General features: G+C 33.6%; 1 long non-coding RNA gene across 1 annotated transcript; it reads right to left on the bottom strand.

The window, feature by feature from the left end:
* Positions 1-14,378: 14,378 nt before the first annotated feature.
* LOC146741844 (uncharacterized) lies at positions 14,379-15,348 on the bottom strand. The gene is made up of 2 exons (XR_014929796.1): positions 15,048-15,348; positions 14,379-14,557 (listed from the first exon to the last, which is right to left on the bottom strand). It is a non-coding gene; the product is annotated as an uncharacterized LOC146741844 (long non-coding RNA).
* Between the last annotated feature and the right edge of the window lie 2,238 nt (positions 15,349-17,586).

Genomic DNA, 17,586 nt, shown 5'->3' with positions numbered 1-17,586 from the left:
AGTGTCAAGTGTGTTCAACGGTTCTTAAGATATCACCAAATTAGTAAAATACAGACCTTTTTACGTTTCGCACACGGAAGTAAAAAATGCATCAAAATCGCAAATTGTCACCATTCCGGAACCAGTTATCAGTCATGCATGGACAGATTTTTTTCAAAACTGATACATACATTGAACATAAGCATGATAAATGTTATTTTATTTTGCAGACTGTTTAAAATGTCAATGTCACCCAAAATACAAACGGAGGCTTTGTCTGACCAATACCTCCGCTAATACCCATGTATAGTAAACCATCACTCAAGATGCTCTTATCAAGTTGTGCTGAAATCAGAACACTTAAGAAAGTTACTGTATAACCATAAACATTTCCACTATTATGCAAATTAGTTTCCACACTCTGGGATCAAACTCCAACGTTATAGGCGGGCACAGTTGTTTATTTTCATTTCCAAAGATCAAATATGGTGGTGTTCACTACAGTTACTAAATATATCTGACATCATTCGCATGCTGTTTGGCAAAAATGTAACAAATGACATCACAGTTAGCTGTTATCATGCGGTGGCCATTGCTGACTAATTTGTGTTTCAAGCCTTGCTTTCACGTTCCATGCAACGAAAGGATACATATTATCCGCCACCAATATGTCAAGACGAAAGCAAGGCATGAAAATCAATTAATATTCAGTAATGGCCGCCGTGTGATAAGAGCAAATAGGGTTTCATTAACAATATCCGAATTGTTCTCAAAAAACAGAAACTGTAAAATAGTGTGCCACAATACCAACATGTGCAAGGTCCATAGCCTTAATAAACATGTACCCAGTGGAGACATCCCTTCCCAAAAATGTATTGTACCGAAATTATGGCAACCTCGTTTTATCCTTAAATAGAGCACGGTTACTAAAAAAGTAACCGTGAATAGAGGAACATACTACCGTTGTCTAAATGTTACTACCTATAACCTTGGTTTACATTATGGTTGTTGATTATTTGTATAGCTAACATGAAGATATCCACCCCATAATTGTCAGAAGTCCAGTCTCTTGGAATAGCTGCACCAAGGTGATCCCTGCATTGTGGTGACAATTCATATGATGGTGTATTCAAAATTGGTCTTGGGTCTACGTCTTCTTCATCATCATAGATAATCCCCTCTGCCCCATAATTAACAATTTCTGTGGACCTTAGTTCAATTCCCATTGGATTCTGGAGCTGACCTGAAACCCACAAACGGAGAGGTGAAGTTCTCGTGGTTCTCATTCTGTGCCGTGACCATGCTTGTCGCCAAATTTCCAATTTCTCGTCAATCTTATGCAGAAAGACGTAATGCAATGCAACAATATGCCTGGTGTCTAAAGGATTCAAAACACCACAGTCCTCCATATGATAGAACAACTGGTAGTAAATACTCAGTACACCACTGAAAACGTCTTTCCATAGTCGTTCAATGCGTTGGTTGTGGGTACTCTTGCCAGTTATCATACTTCCTCTACCTACCCCTCTTTCTGAAAGCATGAAATCAGCTATACCCACATTTTCTAGACCTTTGTCAGAGCGGACACGACTTGGGCAACCATACTGCTCAACACCTATTTTGAAGTGATGCAAAAGAGTATCAGACTTATTATTATTGAGGCAAGCTAGAACAGTGGGCAAACGACTAAACCCATCAATTGAACCAAATATTACTATATACCATCGAATCAATTTATGGTTTGTGTCCACATGCCACAAATGATTAGGGCCTTTAACATTATAAACTCTCCTATGCAGTTGTGTAATCCTTCGGCTAATGACTCCATCCTCGTCTACTCGGTGTACACTGTCTCTTAATCTCATGCGTTGAATCTTTATGGAATGTCGACTAAGAAGTAATTGCCTAAGCATGTTTTCTCCACAGTATGGGAAATCTCTTGTTATATTCAGTATTTTAGCATCTAGTTCAACATCAGATATCTCTGTAAAATTCACTTTACTCAAACCGTATTTCGACATTCGTCGATAAACTGTACTTTCGGAAACAGTCAGAATCGTTGAAATCTCCTTTATGGTAAAATCTTCATCCAGCAAGTTTTCTAAAACAAATTTAGGGATTGAGAATTCACGTCCTTGTATCATAGGCGATTGTCCTCCATATGTTGAACATGCAACTCTTAGTTTCATCATATCGCTTGAATTGATGACACCTAGTGTTTCCATTTGTGGAATGGACAGTTTACAAATTATATCAGGTGTTATTCTTTCCCTTTCAAACTTACTTTTCAATGATTGCAAATTGAGACTGACCAGGATATTTATCATAGAGGATTCCATCTCCATTGCTGCTTACGTGGCGCAAAAGCTACTCAAACATGCAGTTCAGTAAACAGTACAACTAGCACATGCACACTGAATTGACATATTGCATTGTATTCTGGGATGATGTATAAAATAATGACAATGCATTGTATATTAACGAATTTGAATTGTACAATGTGTATGCACACAATGCACTGTATAATAACGAGTATGTACTGTATAATAACAAGTTACCAGTGTGTAATAACGAGTATACAGTGTATAATAACGAGTATGCAATGTATAATAACGAGTATGCAATGTATAATAACGAGTATGCAGTGTATAATAACGAGTATACAGTGTATAATAATGAGTATGCAGTGTATAATAACGAGTATGTACTGTATAATAACAAGTTACCAGTGTGTAATAACGAGTATACAGTGTATAATAACGAGTATGCAATGTATAATAACGAGTATGCAGTGTATAATAACGTGTATGCAGTGTATAATAACGTGTATGCAGTGTATAATAACGAGTAAGCGATGTATAATAACGAGTATGCAATATATAATAACGAGTATACAGTGTATAATAATGAGTTAGCAGTTTGTAATAACGAGTATGCAGTGTATAATAATATAAGCGATGTATAATAACGAGTATGCAATGTATAATAACGAGTATGCTGTGTATAATAACGAGTATGCAGTGTATAATAACGAGTATGCAATGTATAATAACGAGTATACAGTGTATAATAATGAGTATACAGTGTATAATAACGAGTATGCAGTGTATAATAACGAGTATGCAGTGTATAATAACGAGTATGCAATGTATAATAACGAGTATACAGTGTATAATAATGAGTTAGCAGTGTGTAATAACACGTATGCAGTGTATAATAACGAGTATGTAGTGTATAATAACAAATAAGCACTGTATAATAACGAGTATACAGTGTATAATAATGAGTTAGCAGTGTGTAATAACACGTATGCAGTGTATAATAACGAGTATGTAGTGTATAATAACAAATAAGCACTGTATAATAACGAGTATACAGTGTATAATAACGAGTGTGCAGTGTATAATAACGAGTAAGCAACGTATAATATAGACTATACACTGAATAATAACGAGTATACAGTGTATAATAATGAGTATACAGTGTATAACAACGAGTATGCACCGTATAATATAGACTATACACTGAATAATAACGAGTATACAGTGTATAATGACGAGTATACAGTGTATAACAACGAGTATGCACCGTATAATATAGACTATACACTGAATAATAACGAGTATACAGTGTATAATAACGAGTATGCAGTGTATAACAACGAGTATGCACCGTATAATATAGACTATACACTGAATAATAACGAGTATGCAGTGTATAATAACGTATATGCACTGTATAATAACGAGTATACACTGTATAATAACGAGTATGCAGTGTATAATAACGAGTATGAACCGTATAATAACGAGTATGCAGTGTATAATAACGAGTAAGCACTGTATAATATAGACTATACACTGTATAATAACGAGTATGCTGTGTATAATAACGAGTATGCAGTGTATAATAACGAGTAAGCACCGTATAATATAGACTATACACTGTATAATAACGAGCATGCATTGTATAATAACGAGTATGCAGTGTATAATGATATATATCCACATAAGACAGTTTTGGCGTGCCATACTTTCACCTCGCTCTTCATAATAAATGTATAAGGTACGACACATCCAAAGCTGACCGTCAACCACGAATACCACAAATAATGTTCGCGAACGAGAGGTATGGTACGCGGTGTACGTCCGAAAATGGAATGTTCTGTATGATATGCTGGTCTATATTATAGTTCAGCTGAATTTCTCATTTATAGCGGAACACAGACGCGCAAGCAATCGTGAAGTGGAAGTGCGCACAATTCATCGATGGCGGCGCTGTTAAATATGTTTTACAACTTCCATGTGCTATTGTGATTTACGATTTTCCAATTTATCAATCAAATTGGTAGAAATATAGATATAATGGCGTAGTATCTAAATTGTATGCAAATATTATTTTTAAATCTTTCAAAGCAAAATGTATCACTGATCGAACACTTTTGCCTAATGCCCTTGGACTGACGTGCAAGCGAGACATCTGCTTGGTCACATTTTTATCGTGTTAGTTGGTACATCCACAAGCATAGCATCACGTCGTGCAAGTTTTCGTTGCACCCCATATCTGATATGCGTGCCCATTTTAAACGTGTCGAGGATCTTCGACTGCCAGAAAAGTGGTATAATGCTAGGCTGGCACAGGTGTGACAATTTCATAATTGTGTGTGTGTTAAACAGATATGAAGAACCGATCTACGGATTTCGATGAAACTTTTCTTTAATGACATTTCTGCTCGAGGACAATGCACTAACATTATCGATGCGGGGTAAAAATCTGAATTTTAATTGTCTAATTTGCTTAATAATTAGTCAATATTTGGCTTTTCCACTGATATATTAATGATAAAATATTAATCATCACATTCAATGAAACTTGGTACATGGATGCTCTGGGACTATGTACAGACCTGATTAGCTTTTGGTTAATATTTTATTTTATAATATTAAGTTAATTTTCAGCTATTCCACGAATGCTAATCATCAAGTACTAATCAACATTGACATCTCAAGTACGAAACATCATATTCCAATGAAACTAGGCACCAAGATGCTCAAGAACAATGCACAGATCTGATCTGATTGGTTCTGCATGTACCTAATTCGCATAATTAATAAATTTTCGCCTTTTCCATTGATATCTCAAATACTAATTACATTCCAATGAAACTTGGTACATAGGCACCAATACACAGACCTGAATATTTTTGAAATCTGTACATACTAACACCTAATCTGCATAATAATTAATCAATTTTCCACAGTTATACGTAAAACGAATTGTTACATTTCAATAAGACTTTGTAAATAACTGCCTGGGGACAATGCTAACATGATTAGTTTTGCATTGAAATTCAAGCATAATAATTTGCATAATATACATAGTAATCACAGTTCAATGAAACCATAGAAAAAAGGAAGAAATATATTATCAAAAAAACTATTACAAAATACAGCCTTTTATCTACCCCCTCCTGTATAACAGTTCTTCTTGCCAATACTCTTTTCCATCTGTTTACTGAAGACAGTTGGCAAGAAGAACAGTCAACTATACAGGAGGGGTAGACAAATGAGAAACTTATAAATTTTTTATTAAATTTTTTTTATAATAATACATTTTTCCTATTTCTTGTGATGAAACTTGGTACATAGATGGTATTGGGGTAATCTACAGTCATGATTAGTTAAATATTGAAAACCATGCATATTTATTAACAATCTGATTAAAATAAAATCCCATTCAAATCTCGTATAAGCTACAGCCAATCACAGCTATCCTTTTATATTGGCCGATGAACAAACCATTACGATGTACAAAAAAAAGATTGTGTTGCGCAGTATGGGTTCAGTTTGAAGACAATAAAGGTTGGCCAGGGAAAATGCCCAGAAAAGGTGATTAGATACTCGGGTAAATTTTTCATTTGCCTTTGAAGGCTAAAAATTCATGTTCTGTCATCTACTGCGACGGACAATTTATTTAATTTTTCATTTTACTGACGTGTACTTGATCATATTTTCTTGTAAGTTTCACAAAACATAGCCAGACGTGTACGATCTAGACTGTTTTTGACTCCCGTGTGCGAAGCACAAAAAGGGAGTCTTTGCAGTTAGTGTGTCTGTATGTGTGTATGTGTGTGTGTGTGTGTGTGTGTGTGTATGTGTGTCCGTCTGTTCCACTGATATCTCAAGAACCATACATCAGTTTTTGATGAAACTTGGTGCATAGATGCTCTGGGCCAATGCGCAGATTTGATTAGATTTTGGTAAAAATCCATGCATATTAATTACCTAATTTGCATGATAATTAGCTGATTTTTGGCTGTTTCATGACTGTTCCACTGATATCTAAAGAACCACTCATTGGATTTTGATGAAACTTGGCACACAGATGCTCCAAACTAATGCGCAGATTTGGGTAAAAATCTGTGCAATATTAATTACCTAATTTGCATAATGATTAATCAATTTTTGGCTTTTCCACTGATATCTCAAGTACTAATCATCACATTTCAATAAAACTTGGTACATAGATGTCATAGGACACTGCACAAACCTGAAAGTTTTTAAGGTAATATCAGTAGATATTAATTACCTAATTAGCATAATTAATTAATTTTCAGCTTTTGATATTTCAAGTAGTAATTGTCACATTTCAATGAAACTTGGTACATAGATGTCATAGGACACTGCACAGACCTGATAGTTTTTAGGGTAATATGAGTACATATTAAATACCTAATTTGCATAATTAATTAATTTTCAGCTTTTGATATTTCAAGTAGTAATCATCATATTTCAATGAAATTTGGTACATAGATGTCATAGGACACTGCACAGACCTGATAGTTTTTTGGGTAATATCAGTAGATATTAATTACCTAATTAGCATAATTAATTAATTTTCAGCTTTTGATATTTCAAGTAGTAATCATCACATTTCAATGAAACTTGGTACATAGATGTCATAGGACACTGCACAGACCTGATAGTTTTTAAGGTAATATCAGTAGATATTAATTACCTAATTAGCATAATTAATTAATTTTCAGCTTTTGATATTTCAAGTAGTAATCATCACATTTCAATGAAACTTGGTACATAGATGTCATAGGACACTGCACAGACCTGATAGTTTTTAAGGTAATATGAGTACATATTAATTACCTAATTTGCATAATTAATTAATTTTCAGCTTTTGGTATTTCAAGTAGTAATCATCACATTTCAATGACACTTGGTACATAGATGTCATAGGACACTGCACAGACCTGATAGTTTTTAAGGTAATACGAGTACATATTAATTACCTAATTTGCATAATTAATTAATTTTCAGCTTCTGATATTTCAAGTAGTAATCATCACATTTCAATGAAATTTGGTACATAGACATCATAGGACACTGCACAGACCTGATAGTTTTAGGCTTAGCTAATTTGCATAATTAATTAATTTTCAGCTTTTGATATTTCAAGTAGTAATCATCACATTTCAATGACACTTGGTACATAGATGTCATAGGACACTGCACAAACCTGATAGTTTTTAGGGTAGTATGAGTACATATTAATTATCTAATTTGCATAATTAATTAATTTTCAGCTTTTGATATATTAAGTAGTAATCATCATATTTCAATGAGACTTGCTACATAGATCTTCTAGGATTATGCAGAGACCTAATTAGTTTTAATTGGATATTAATTACCTAATTTGCATAATGTTCCACTGATATATAAAGAACCACAAATTGGATTTTAATGAAACTTTTAAAGAGAACTATGCAGAAACCCAATTAGTTTTTGGTAAATATTTATGCTTATTAATCTCCTAATTAACATAATTAATTAACACTGATATCTCAAATACTGATCATCACATTTGAATAAAATTTGGTACATAAATGCTCTAGGACAATAGACAGGCCTGATTAATTTTGGGTTAAAATTTGTTCATATTAATTTTCTAATTAGCATAATAATTCATAATTTTTTTGTTCTGTTCTGTTCATATTAGTTACCTGATGTACATAATTAGTTTTCAGCTTTTCTATCAATATCTCATGTACAAGTAATTTTGAATTAATTTTTAATGTGTCTTCAATACTCTCAGCACACGGGAGTTCTTTCTAAGCTTTCTTTGATTTATTTTAAAATTCCACACCACCTCCACGTCGAAAAAAATCAGTTATTGGCAGGGATGATATCAAGTGCAGATGAACTGTGAGAAAGTGTCAATTTCTCGCTCTAGTACAAAAAAATATTTCCTAATCAATTGCGATGTGTTCCAAATAAGAAGAAATATTTTATTTCAACTCAATTACTTGAATAAGAGTTATTGTACATTATGTTGATACATTTTGATGAATATTTACAGCAATGGCTTCAATACCGTAGACTATTTTGGCCCGATCATCTACAAAACATCACCCGTCTCCAAAGCAAGCGACTGGAAAAAGTTACTGGTGTTCGGTCATACCCATGGAAAAAAAATCGTCACTCTCGGAATAACCACGCAAAATAATAACCAAAACTGGAATAATTCAAGCAACAATATAATCATAAAAAATATAGATGATTATCGTTGCATTTGACAATGATAAACTTATCGAAAAGCCGTGTTTTTCCTGATCGTTTTCTCGCTAACATCAATATAATGCGCCATTTTATTTGAGTGTGTTTATAGCAGGTTCACTATAGAATGAGGTCTGTGATTTGTTGACTAAACCAGTCAGAGGAGGTCTTGTTGAAATCCTGTTACATAGGCATTGGTTCTGATGTATGTGGCGATAGTTAAAAATATACCTAACATAAAAAAAAATAGTAAAAGTAAAATAAATTAATTAATTATTAAAATACACATAAAATACATCAGATTTTAGTGAGATTGATTTATTAACTAATTCTCATTGCCGATAGTAAATTTTTTATTCTGATATCTCGAAAAAAACAGATTTAAATTGAACTTGTGGCACAGATCTTCTGGAATAAATCAGACTGCAAACAACAGTACAATCAAATTTATATGAGGTATTATAGACTTCAATACTGTGGTTCAGATTGTTTTCATGTTGTGCATCTGCCATAATTCTCAATTTTTATTTTGAAGTTTAAATTTTTTTTCCAAGCTTCTTATTTAAAATTTTTGTCTGATGCGAAATCACCAAGCCTGGTCTATTTTGAGGCGTATTCATCCAAAAAATATTTGTAAATTGTATCCACATATTCACAGGTTTCTATAATGGCTGAGATCGTAGCAACATTTGTGATAAAGAAGTGCTGGAATTTCGTGACAGCAGGGGTGTATCTGAGAAAGGACTACATCTGTGTAAGGAAGATAAGGTGTGTAATGCTTTGTATAGTTTAGTGGTTATAAATTGGCTGATTGACTAGGATCAGTGCCTAGACAAGTGCCCAAACACATTTCCTGTGTGATACTTCCGTGCACACATTTGTCAAATTTGAGTTGACAAATTGATACCAAGTGATTGACCATAAGAGCCTTTTCAAAATGTTGATTTCTTAAATACAATTTATAGAGAAAGTAACTTAGAATTTCTACTTCACAGTAAATGCTTATTAGTCCCCATTCGGACGAAGTCCGAAAACGGGGACTATTAATTTTGGTTCAGTCCGCCCGTACATACGTTAGTCCGGAGCTATATCTCGGACACCCATGTCATTCAAACTTTACATGAAGACAATACATAATGTCTTACTTATGCGCATCAAGTCACTTTATGATCGAAGAAAAATGGCCGACTGGCGGCCATTTTTGATGTTCAAACAAATATGGCGGCCATTCTGTTTTTCATGGTACCCATGCTGCTTTCTCTTGAATGCAATGAACGTTTATCTTTAAATTTTGTACAAAGAGATGTACCAAGGGATACATTTGTACCAACATTAATTTTGTGATTCGATTCAATATGGCTGGCCGATGCCCACATTTTCTGTAAAAGCGTTAAATCGTCATTTTTTACATGTTCAGAGCTGTTTCTCAGAGATGTCTAGGCCAATTTAGATCAAAGTTGATATGTTTGATCATACATATTTGGTTATTGGTGCACGTTATATTTTTTTTGTGATTCAAACAAATTTAAATTTTGTAAAAAGATAGTATACCAAGGGATACATGCACACCAACATTATTTTTGTGATTCGATTCAATACTATGGCCGGCCAATCCCTAATTTTCATGTAAAAGTGCTAAATCGTAATTTTTAAATGTTGGAGCTGTTTCTCAGAGATACTAGGCCGATTTGGATCAAAGTGGGTATGGTGATCATACATATTGGGTTATAGGTGCACGTCATATTTTTTTCGTGATTGGAACAAATATGGCCGACTGGTGGCCTTTTTGTTTTTCATGATACCCATGCCTAGTTTTTCATGAATGCAATGAACGTTTCTGTTTAAATTTTGTACAAAGACAGTATACCAATAGATACATCAACATGAATATTATTTTTGTTAATTAATTCAATATGACTGCCCAATGTCCAATTCTCGTGTAAAAGCACTAAATCATAATTTTTTACAAATCCATCTCCTATTAATAGTTTCAAACTAATCTCAATGACTTCATCAGCATCAAATTGATATGTCAGATCACAAAATTTTGGACGGGGACTGTGTCATTAACAATGACTAGTATACTACTAACACTTTTGTAACCTTTTCACTGGACCTTAATTAATTTACAATACAATCTGGTTACAACATTATTATGCATATTTTGTGCAAGAACAATTCCCATGCTAAAAATTGATGCATTTGAGCCTTAGTTTACTTGTGTTTTTATTTAAAGATACAAAATCTAATTTGGTGGACATTACTACCTGGTAGTTCTTCAAATAACACTAACCAGCTACTGAGTGACCACAGTACGAGTCCACTTGCAAACTCGCTTGTTTTTTTCCTTTAGTAGTTGCTGACAAAATTTTTGCCATGTATTTTGCATGCAAACAGCAGCTGTTGCCTGATTAACCCAGGGAAGGTCAAAGGTCAAGTAGTTTTGATACAGTGAAAAATTGCTTATTGTTAGGGGGGGTTCATTTCAATAAAATTGCAGGTTATTTAAAGATAAGTCAGTTTGGGCACTGCTTTCGTTTTTGTTTGGGTGTTTCTTGGGGTTTCAAACCAGCAGGACTTGGTCTTCATTTGTTATTGTTCAGATTTTCTTCCTCTTCTTCCACCATTTTTTTCATTAGCTTTTTTGAGAAACCAATGAACAGAGCCTTCTCAAACATTATATGGCAATGAGTTTATGAGCTTAATGTGAACTGGTGAACCCAACTTTTGAAATTTGTATTGGTCCACAAATTTAACAGCCATATTGGATTGTAATTAAAGTAGTTGCTATTTGACCACTTTCTGAGGGTTTAGGCAATCTGAAATTTGAAGGCATATACTACAATTTGTGTCCAGTAGATGTAAGCAATAAAACTTTAGAGGTCACATGAATTTGTTGTCATGTCCGCCCGCCCGTCCATCCGTCCGTCTGTCCTCATATTTCAGAATCTTTTGGACCGATTCTGTTCATACTTTGCATGTGCCTAATACTTTATGTGGGAAATATGCACATGCAGTGGTTTAGCGGTTCGATTCAAAATGGCCGACTGGTGCGTCTGTCTGTAGTAGTATTTCAGAATCCTTTGGATCGGTACATAGATTATACATGTTAGGATGCATGTCCTCCGACCGTCCATAGGAAGTCATATTTCAGAATCCTTTGGACTGATTCCGTTCATTCTTTGCATGTGTATAGTACTTTATGTCAGACATATGCACATGCTGTGGTTTAGCGATACGATTCAAAATAGTCGACTGGCAGCCATCTTGTTTTTTGATAATGTTGTATTTTGGACATGCTTTGTCAGTTTCATTCAAACTTGGTACATAGATTATACATGTTTGATCAAATATGGCCAACTGGCGGCCATCTTGTTTGTTTAAAATGTGATAACTTGGACATGCCTAGCTTACTCTTATTCACCGCATTATTTTGAACTGATATTTATTAAAACTGCTAATTTGAGTACACTGCCTTCACCATATTATTCAACACAAGAGGGCGCTTGACTTGTACAAAGGGTCTATTAGCCACTTTAGTCCAGAACTATATAATTACAAAGAGTTGCAATTACTGTATTCCCTATCCCAGAATCTCAAATTCGGTCATTACACATATGTTAACATTGTAAGCCCCATGTAAAAATTTATTGTAGGGCACCATGGCAACAAGCATTCATATTCATGAGATGTATGGTAGTGTAATTTTAGTGCCTCATTCCCATCCTCAGACTTGCATTTTTCTCAAACATACTTTAAACAATTTTAGCAAGTGCAATAACATAGACATGCACCTCAATTAATTTTACTTTCACTTGTGATCTATGTTTTTCTTTGCTATATCTTAAACCGAAGGGGTCGTCATGCAACACATGTTCAAATTTGATGTAAATAAACAATCTGTTGTATACGCCACTTGGGACTCAAGTTTCAAGGACACGCTCGCGACAACCCCTTAGCTTTAATATGACGAGCACAAAGAGAACTTTCAAAAATTTAATGGGGACTGTTTAATGACTTTGTAAAATAACTCTTTAAAGTGACAGTCGCTATCTTGAATTTTTGGCAAAAATGACAACAATTTACCATTTTGCATGTATGACCAAAGCATCTTCTGAAAAAAATTATATTACATATATCAGCGAGTACATATTAGGGCATATGTAGCCTTCAAACTTGGACCCAACAAAGCTGCTCTGCAGATTTAATTAATGACATTTGGTGCACATAAGCTTTGGATATTCCCTAGACCTTATTATTTTTTTGATCCAAATCTGCTAATTAGTTAATTTGCATAAAAATTTTTTTACAATTGGGATTATCTGATGAACAACTTACAGGTAAGGCTGAGAAAAAAAAGATCTCTGTTTCTCATTTCCACACGCATCATTTTTAACTATGCGTCTCAGACGTTTTTTCTTTCTAAAGCATTCCAAAATGTGCTTGTACTCGCATTTGTCTCAAATTTCTCCCATTTTAGCTAAGTATTCAAAAAAACAAAACAAAAAAACAATCCCATCATCGTTTCATTTTGAAATTTCCATGAAACAAGAAACAGAGATTTTTTTTTCCTTGCCTAATATAGTTTGTTTTAGTCAGCTTAAAATGTTTTGGTGATTGTATCATTACAGTTTAGATAAATGACAAATCGTTTAGTTTTGAAAAAATGCTGTTGCAGAAAAAAACGTTATTCGGAAGATGTTTTCTATTATCATCAACAATGTGGAAAGCAATGAAACCAAAAGAACAAAATAAATTGTTACACTGCTTTGCACAAAAATAAAAGTACATTTACTTTTTGTCCCCGAAAAATTCCACCTGGTACATTCTTATTTGGGATGGTACAATTATTTATTTTTCTAAATCGGGCCAATTAAAAAAAAATTCTTGATTTAAAAAAAAAATCATACCTTTTTCCCATAGAAAAAACAAATCAAAAGATCTCACTAAAACATAGGTAAATCTCTTCCATGTTATCAAGAATAACTGACCAACGTCATTAATTGTAATCAATGCATATTGATTTGAGTGAAATGTTTGATATACAATGAATAAAATGCATAATTATTGCATATTGTTTTATTATAGATTGATTGTCATGTGATTCTATTGATTGATGAAGAATTGCGAAAGTACATACCAAAATATGGGGATTGCATTGCTGCATTGGGATACTGCAGAAGACTGAAAAAAGAAAAGAAGAAAAGAGGCAAACCTAATAGGAAAGAAAAGCTTCTCAAAACATTGCATGGTAAATTGAAGATAAAGACAAAGGGTGCTTTTTCTAGATAAGAATCTGAAGATGAATAAAGCAAAGAGACACATAAGATGCATACATGATCTATGAAAGCACTGCATGGCTATAGAAGTGCTATGAAGTTCAACAGAAAAGTGGAGCTTCGAGCAAATCAAAAAAAGAAATGGTGGTGGAACTAGAACAGTGAAGAACAAGGACAAGAAAGGCTGATCTTATGAAGTTATTGTTATCTCTTTACTTTACTAAGGATGAATAATCTCCATATGACACAATCTGATTAAAATCTGATGTAGTGTACGGGCTTTAATTATTTTGGCTATAAACTTATTTTAATTTTATTTTTTAATATATTTGTTATTGATGCCCTTTTATTTTACTTTGATTTTGAGATTTTTTTTTTAATTCCGCCCTACCTACATCTGATCCGGCGCCTATGTAAGTCCCGTTCAAATCTCGCGTAAGTAACAGCCAATCACAGCCCCCCTTTTATACAGGCTGTCGGTTGCTTACTTTTCAGTGTATACGGGCAATCTTTCTGTACATTATTTTTTGCCCACTTGAATAAACCATTAATAGAAAATTGCTAGTATATTTTTATTTGCAAAAGAAATTCCACAGCATTTTACAATTTTTGTCATTACATTGAATATTTTTTTCACTTCCAACAAATGTGTACACTTCCAGATACATCTTCGCCAGCCAAGGTTCGTTCATTCAGTCATCGCTTCAATTTTACATCACTGAGCATAATTATCTAGAATGGAAGCAAAACAATAAGTAAATCGTAATGATTAGAACACTGTAAACAGCTATAGTAAACAATGCAAACTGATTTTAAATTGTATAACGGTCACCGGCCCACGGCATCGACGCAGAAAATTGGATCAAACAAATATTTCCTGATCAATTGCGATGTGTTCCAAATAAAAAAATATTTTATTCCAGTCCAAATCAGCTCAATTACTTTAATAAAGAGTTATTATATAATGTACAAAATGTTGATACAATTTGATGAATATTTGCAGCTTCAATACCGTAGACGATTTTGGCCCGATCGTCAACAAAACATCACCCGTCTCCAGGGCAGGCGACTGGAAAAAGACACTGGTGTTTGGTCGAACCGGTGGAAACAAAATCAACACTACCAGAATAACTATGCGGAATAACGATCTAAAGTCGAACCATTCGAGTCACAATATTAACATAAAAATTACTTTCGTTGCATTTGACAATGATAAACTTACCGAAAAGCCGTGTTATTCACGGTCGCTAACGTCGGTATAATCCGCCATTTTATTTGAGTGTGTTTGCCACCCGGTGACGTCATCATGAGCGCTATAGAAGGAGGTATGTGATTCGTTGACTAAAATCGTCGATAGTGGGTCTCGTTGAAATCTCGTTACATAGGCGTCGGATCAGATGTAGGTAGGGCGGAATTAAAAAAAATCACAAAATCAAAATCAAAGTAAAATAATGAGATAAAAGGGCATTAATAACAAAAGTAATAAAAAATAAAATTAAAATAAGTTTATAGCCAAAATAATTAAAGCCCGTACACTACATCAGATTTTAATCAGATTGCATATGACAATTCACAAGGAACATCTGTGTCTTTTGATTCATCAGATGAGTACAATCAGAGATGAATGATCAAACAACTGTCCATCCAGATCTAGTAGAAGTTGACACACAACATTCTATTGTCGAACATGCTGGTGTACTTGTAATAGGACCTGTAAGTGACTTTGATACTGATTCCATTTCTGCAGACTCTTTGCTCACAAAGAGCTGATTCAGAAACCAGCATTCAATATCCGATTGCTTAAAACCGGCCGTTAATGCACACACATCTACAAGAACTTGCCAACCCAACAATGGTGAGTTTGTATCAGAACTTGAATCCAACAGTGAAGAAATTACAGAAGAGGATAAGGTTTCCTGAAAAAATATGGATGGTGCTGATCAAGAAATTTCCCAAAAAATACATCAATGAGTTGGATTGCACCATGTTAAATAGGTTCTTACGTTTTTGTACTGCCTCAGATGTGATGACATATAACAGTAAATTTTGTTAATCTTGTTGGTTTGGCGCAACATCCAGTTGCACATACATGTACTTGTGGGAATGTTCTAGAATTGCCAAGAGCTTATGATGATTATCCTCAATTTCGATCAGAGTTTAGTTATATACAGTGGTGTATTGGTTTTCGATATTTCTTAATAATATTCTAGATTATGGATCACACATAGATGTATCTCTAGATTACACCTCACTTGGTGACTTGTTGATGTGAAATGTACTAAAGTAGAATTTCACATGCACAGTGGAAAATATATTGGCAGGACAAATGGTATAAAGCACAGCTTGATTGTTAGTTGATGTGTGTTTATATGGTAAGATTGCATTTCCTGGCATACAGCTGTTTGACTATACTTGTATACTTACTATAACTGATTTTTATCAAAGGGGCCAAATCAAATCAATCGATGAGAGAAATGTAATCAACCATAGCTTGGGAAATAAGCAAAAATGTTTTCTGGATGTGCATTTTAAGAATGGACTCTTAGATATTGATACTATAACTGTGGAAAATGTATTACCTTACAAGAATATAATGTATCTTAGATATTGTTGTGTTATATATTGTGTTTGATATTTTTATTATAATTATAACCCAAAATGATAAAATCAAAGATTAGGATAAGAAGTCGTGGCGAACGTGTATTCACAAGCAGTCATTGGTTTCAGATATATCTAAGTGAAGGTTACGCCTTTATAACGCGTGTTAAACCCAGTAGCCTGTATAGTTGGTCACATCGCATAATTTGAGATCCGTTGGCATGATTTTGTGAGATTGTATGCTAGTTCATGAACTTTATAATATTTAATATTTTTATTTTTTAATTGTTGTTCTTTCTCATTGGAACACCTGAAAACAATATTTAACACTTAAGATTTACAAAAATTGGTATTGGGAAATACTACGTAGAATGCATTTTCCATAGAATACAATGATGAGTTTTACATTATTTTTCAGTGAAAATATTCTAGATAAATTTGCAATAATGACTACTTACAAAGGTCTCTCTGAAACAGTACAGTCATAATACATATTCTCCTTTGAGAGTACACTCTTATACGCATACTTCTATTTCCTCCGTTGAATCGCTATAATCTGTAGTTACGAAGCTCGGGGAAGTTTCACACAACATAATCGGACGGCCTGCTGGTACGACTTGATTTTGTGAAGGTCTGATCCTGTGAGTATTCCATACCCGAACATCTTCATTAAGTTCATTCTTTTGAAACAAACAAAAAAAGATGATTGCATTTATTTATTACCAATATACGTATCTAGTACATGGAAAACAAATCATATTTAAACAAAATCAAACTACAACAACGATAATATAGTTCTACAATTCTAAAATATTATTGTATTGATACTCGTTTCGTGAATGAATATATTACGTAAAATATAGTACAATATAATTAGATCAATAATGTACCTAGTTTAATTATCGCACATATTTCTATTCTATTCTATTCAATTTTAAGCTTAATTGTGTTGCAACCACAAATTAAAAATTATGAACTTCTTTGCAGCTATACCAGCAGTATTCTTTCAATAAATTTCGATTGATTCTTATAAACGAATATATACGTTATTTTGTTAGACAACAACGCCATGCAATAACGCTCTTGCAATAACTTGTTATTTTATTAGATTATGATCACATATATCGTGGGATTAATTAAAAATTGGCTCTAATTATTGCTGA

The sequence above is a fragment of the Saccoglossus kowalevskii genome, chromosome 6 (assembly GCF_978046115.1).
Source record: "Saccoglossus kowalevskii chromosome 6, keSacKowa6.1, whole genome shotgun sequence".
Lineage (NCBI taxonomy): Eukaryota > Metazoa > Hemichordata > Enteropneusta > Harrimaniidae > Saccoglossus > Saccoglossus kowalevskii.
This window is presented reverse-complemented; position numbering and strand designations above follow the sequence as displayed.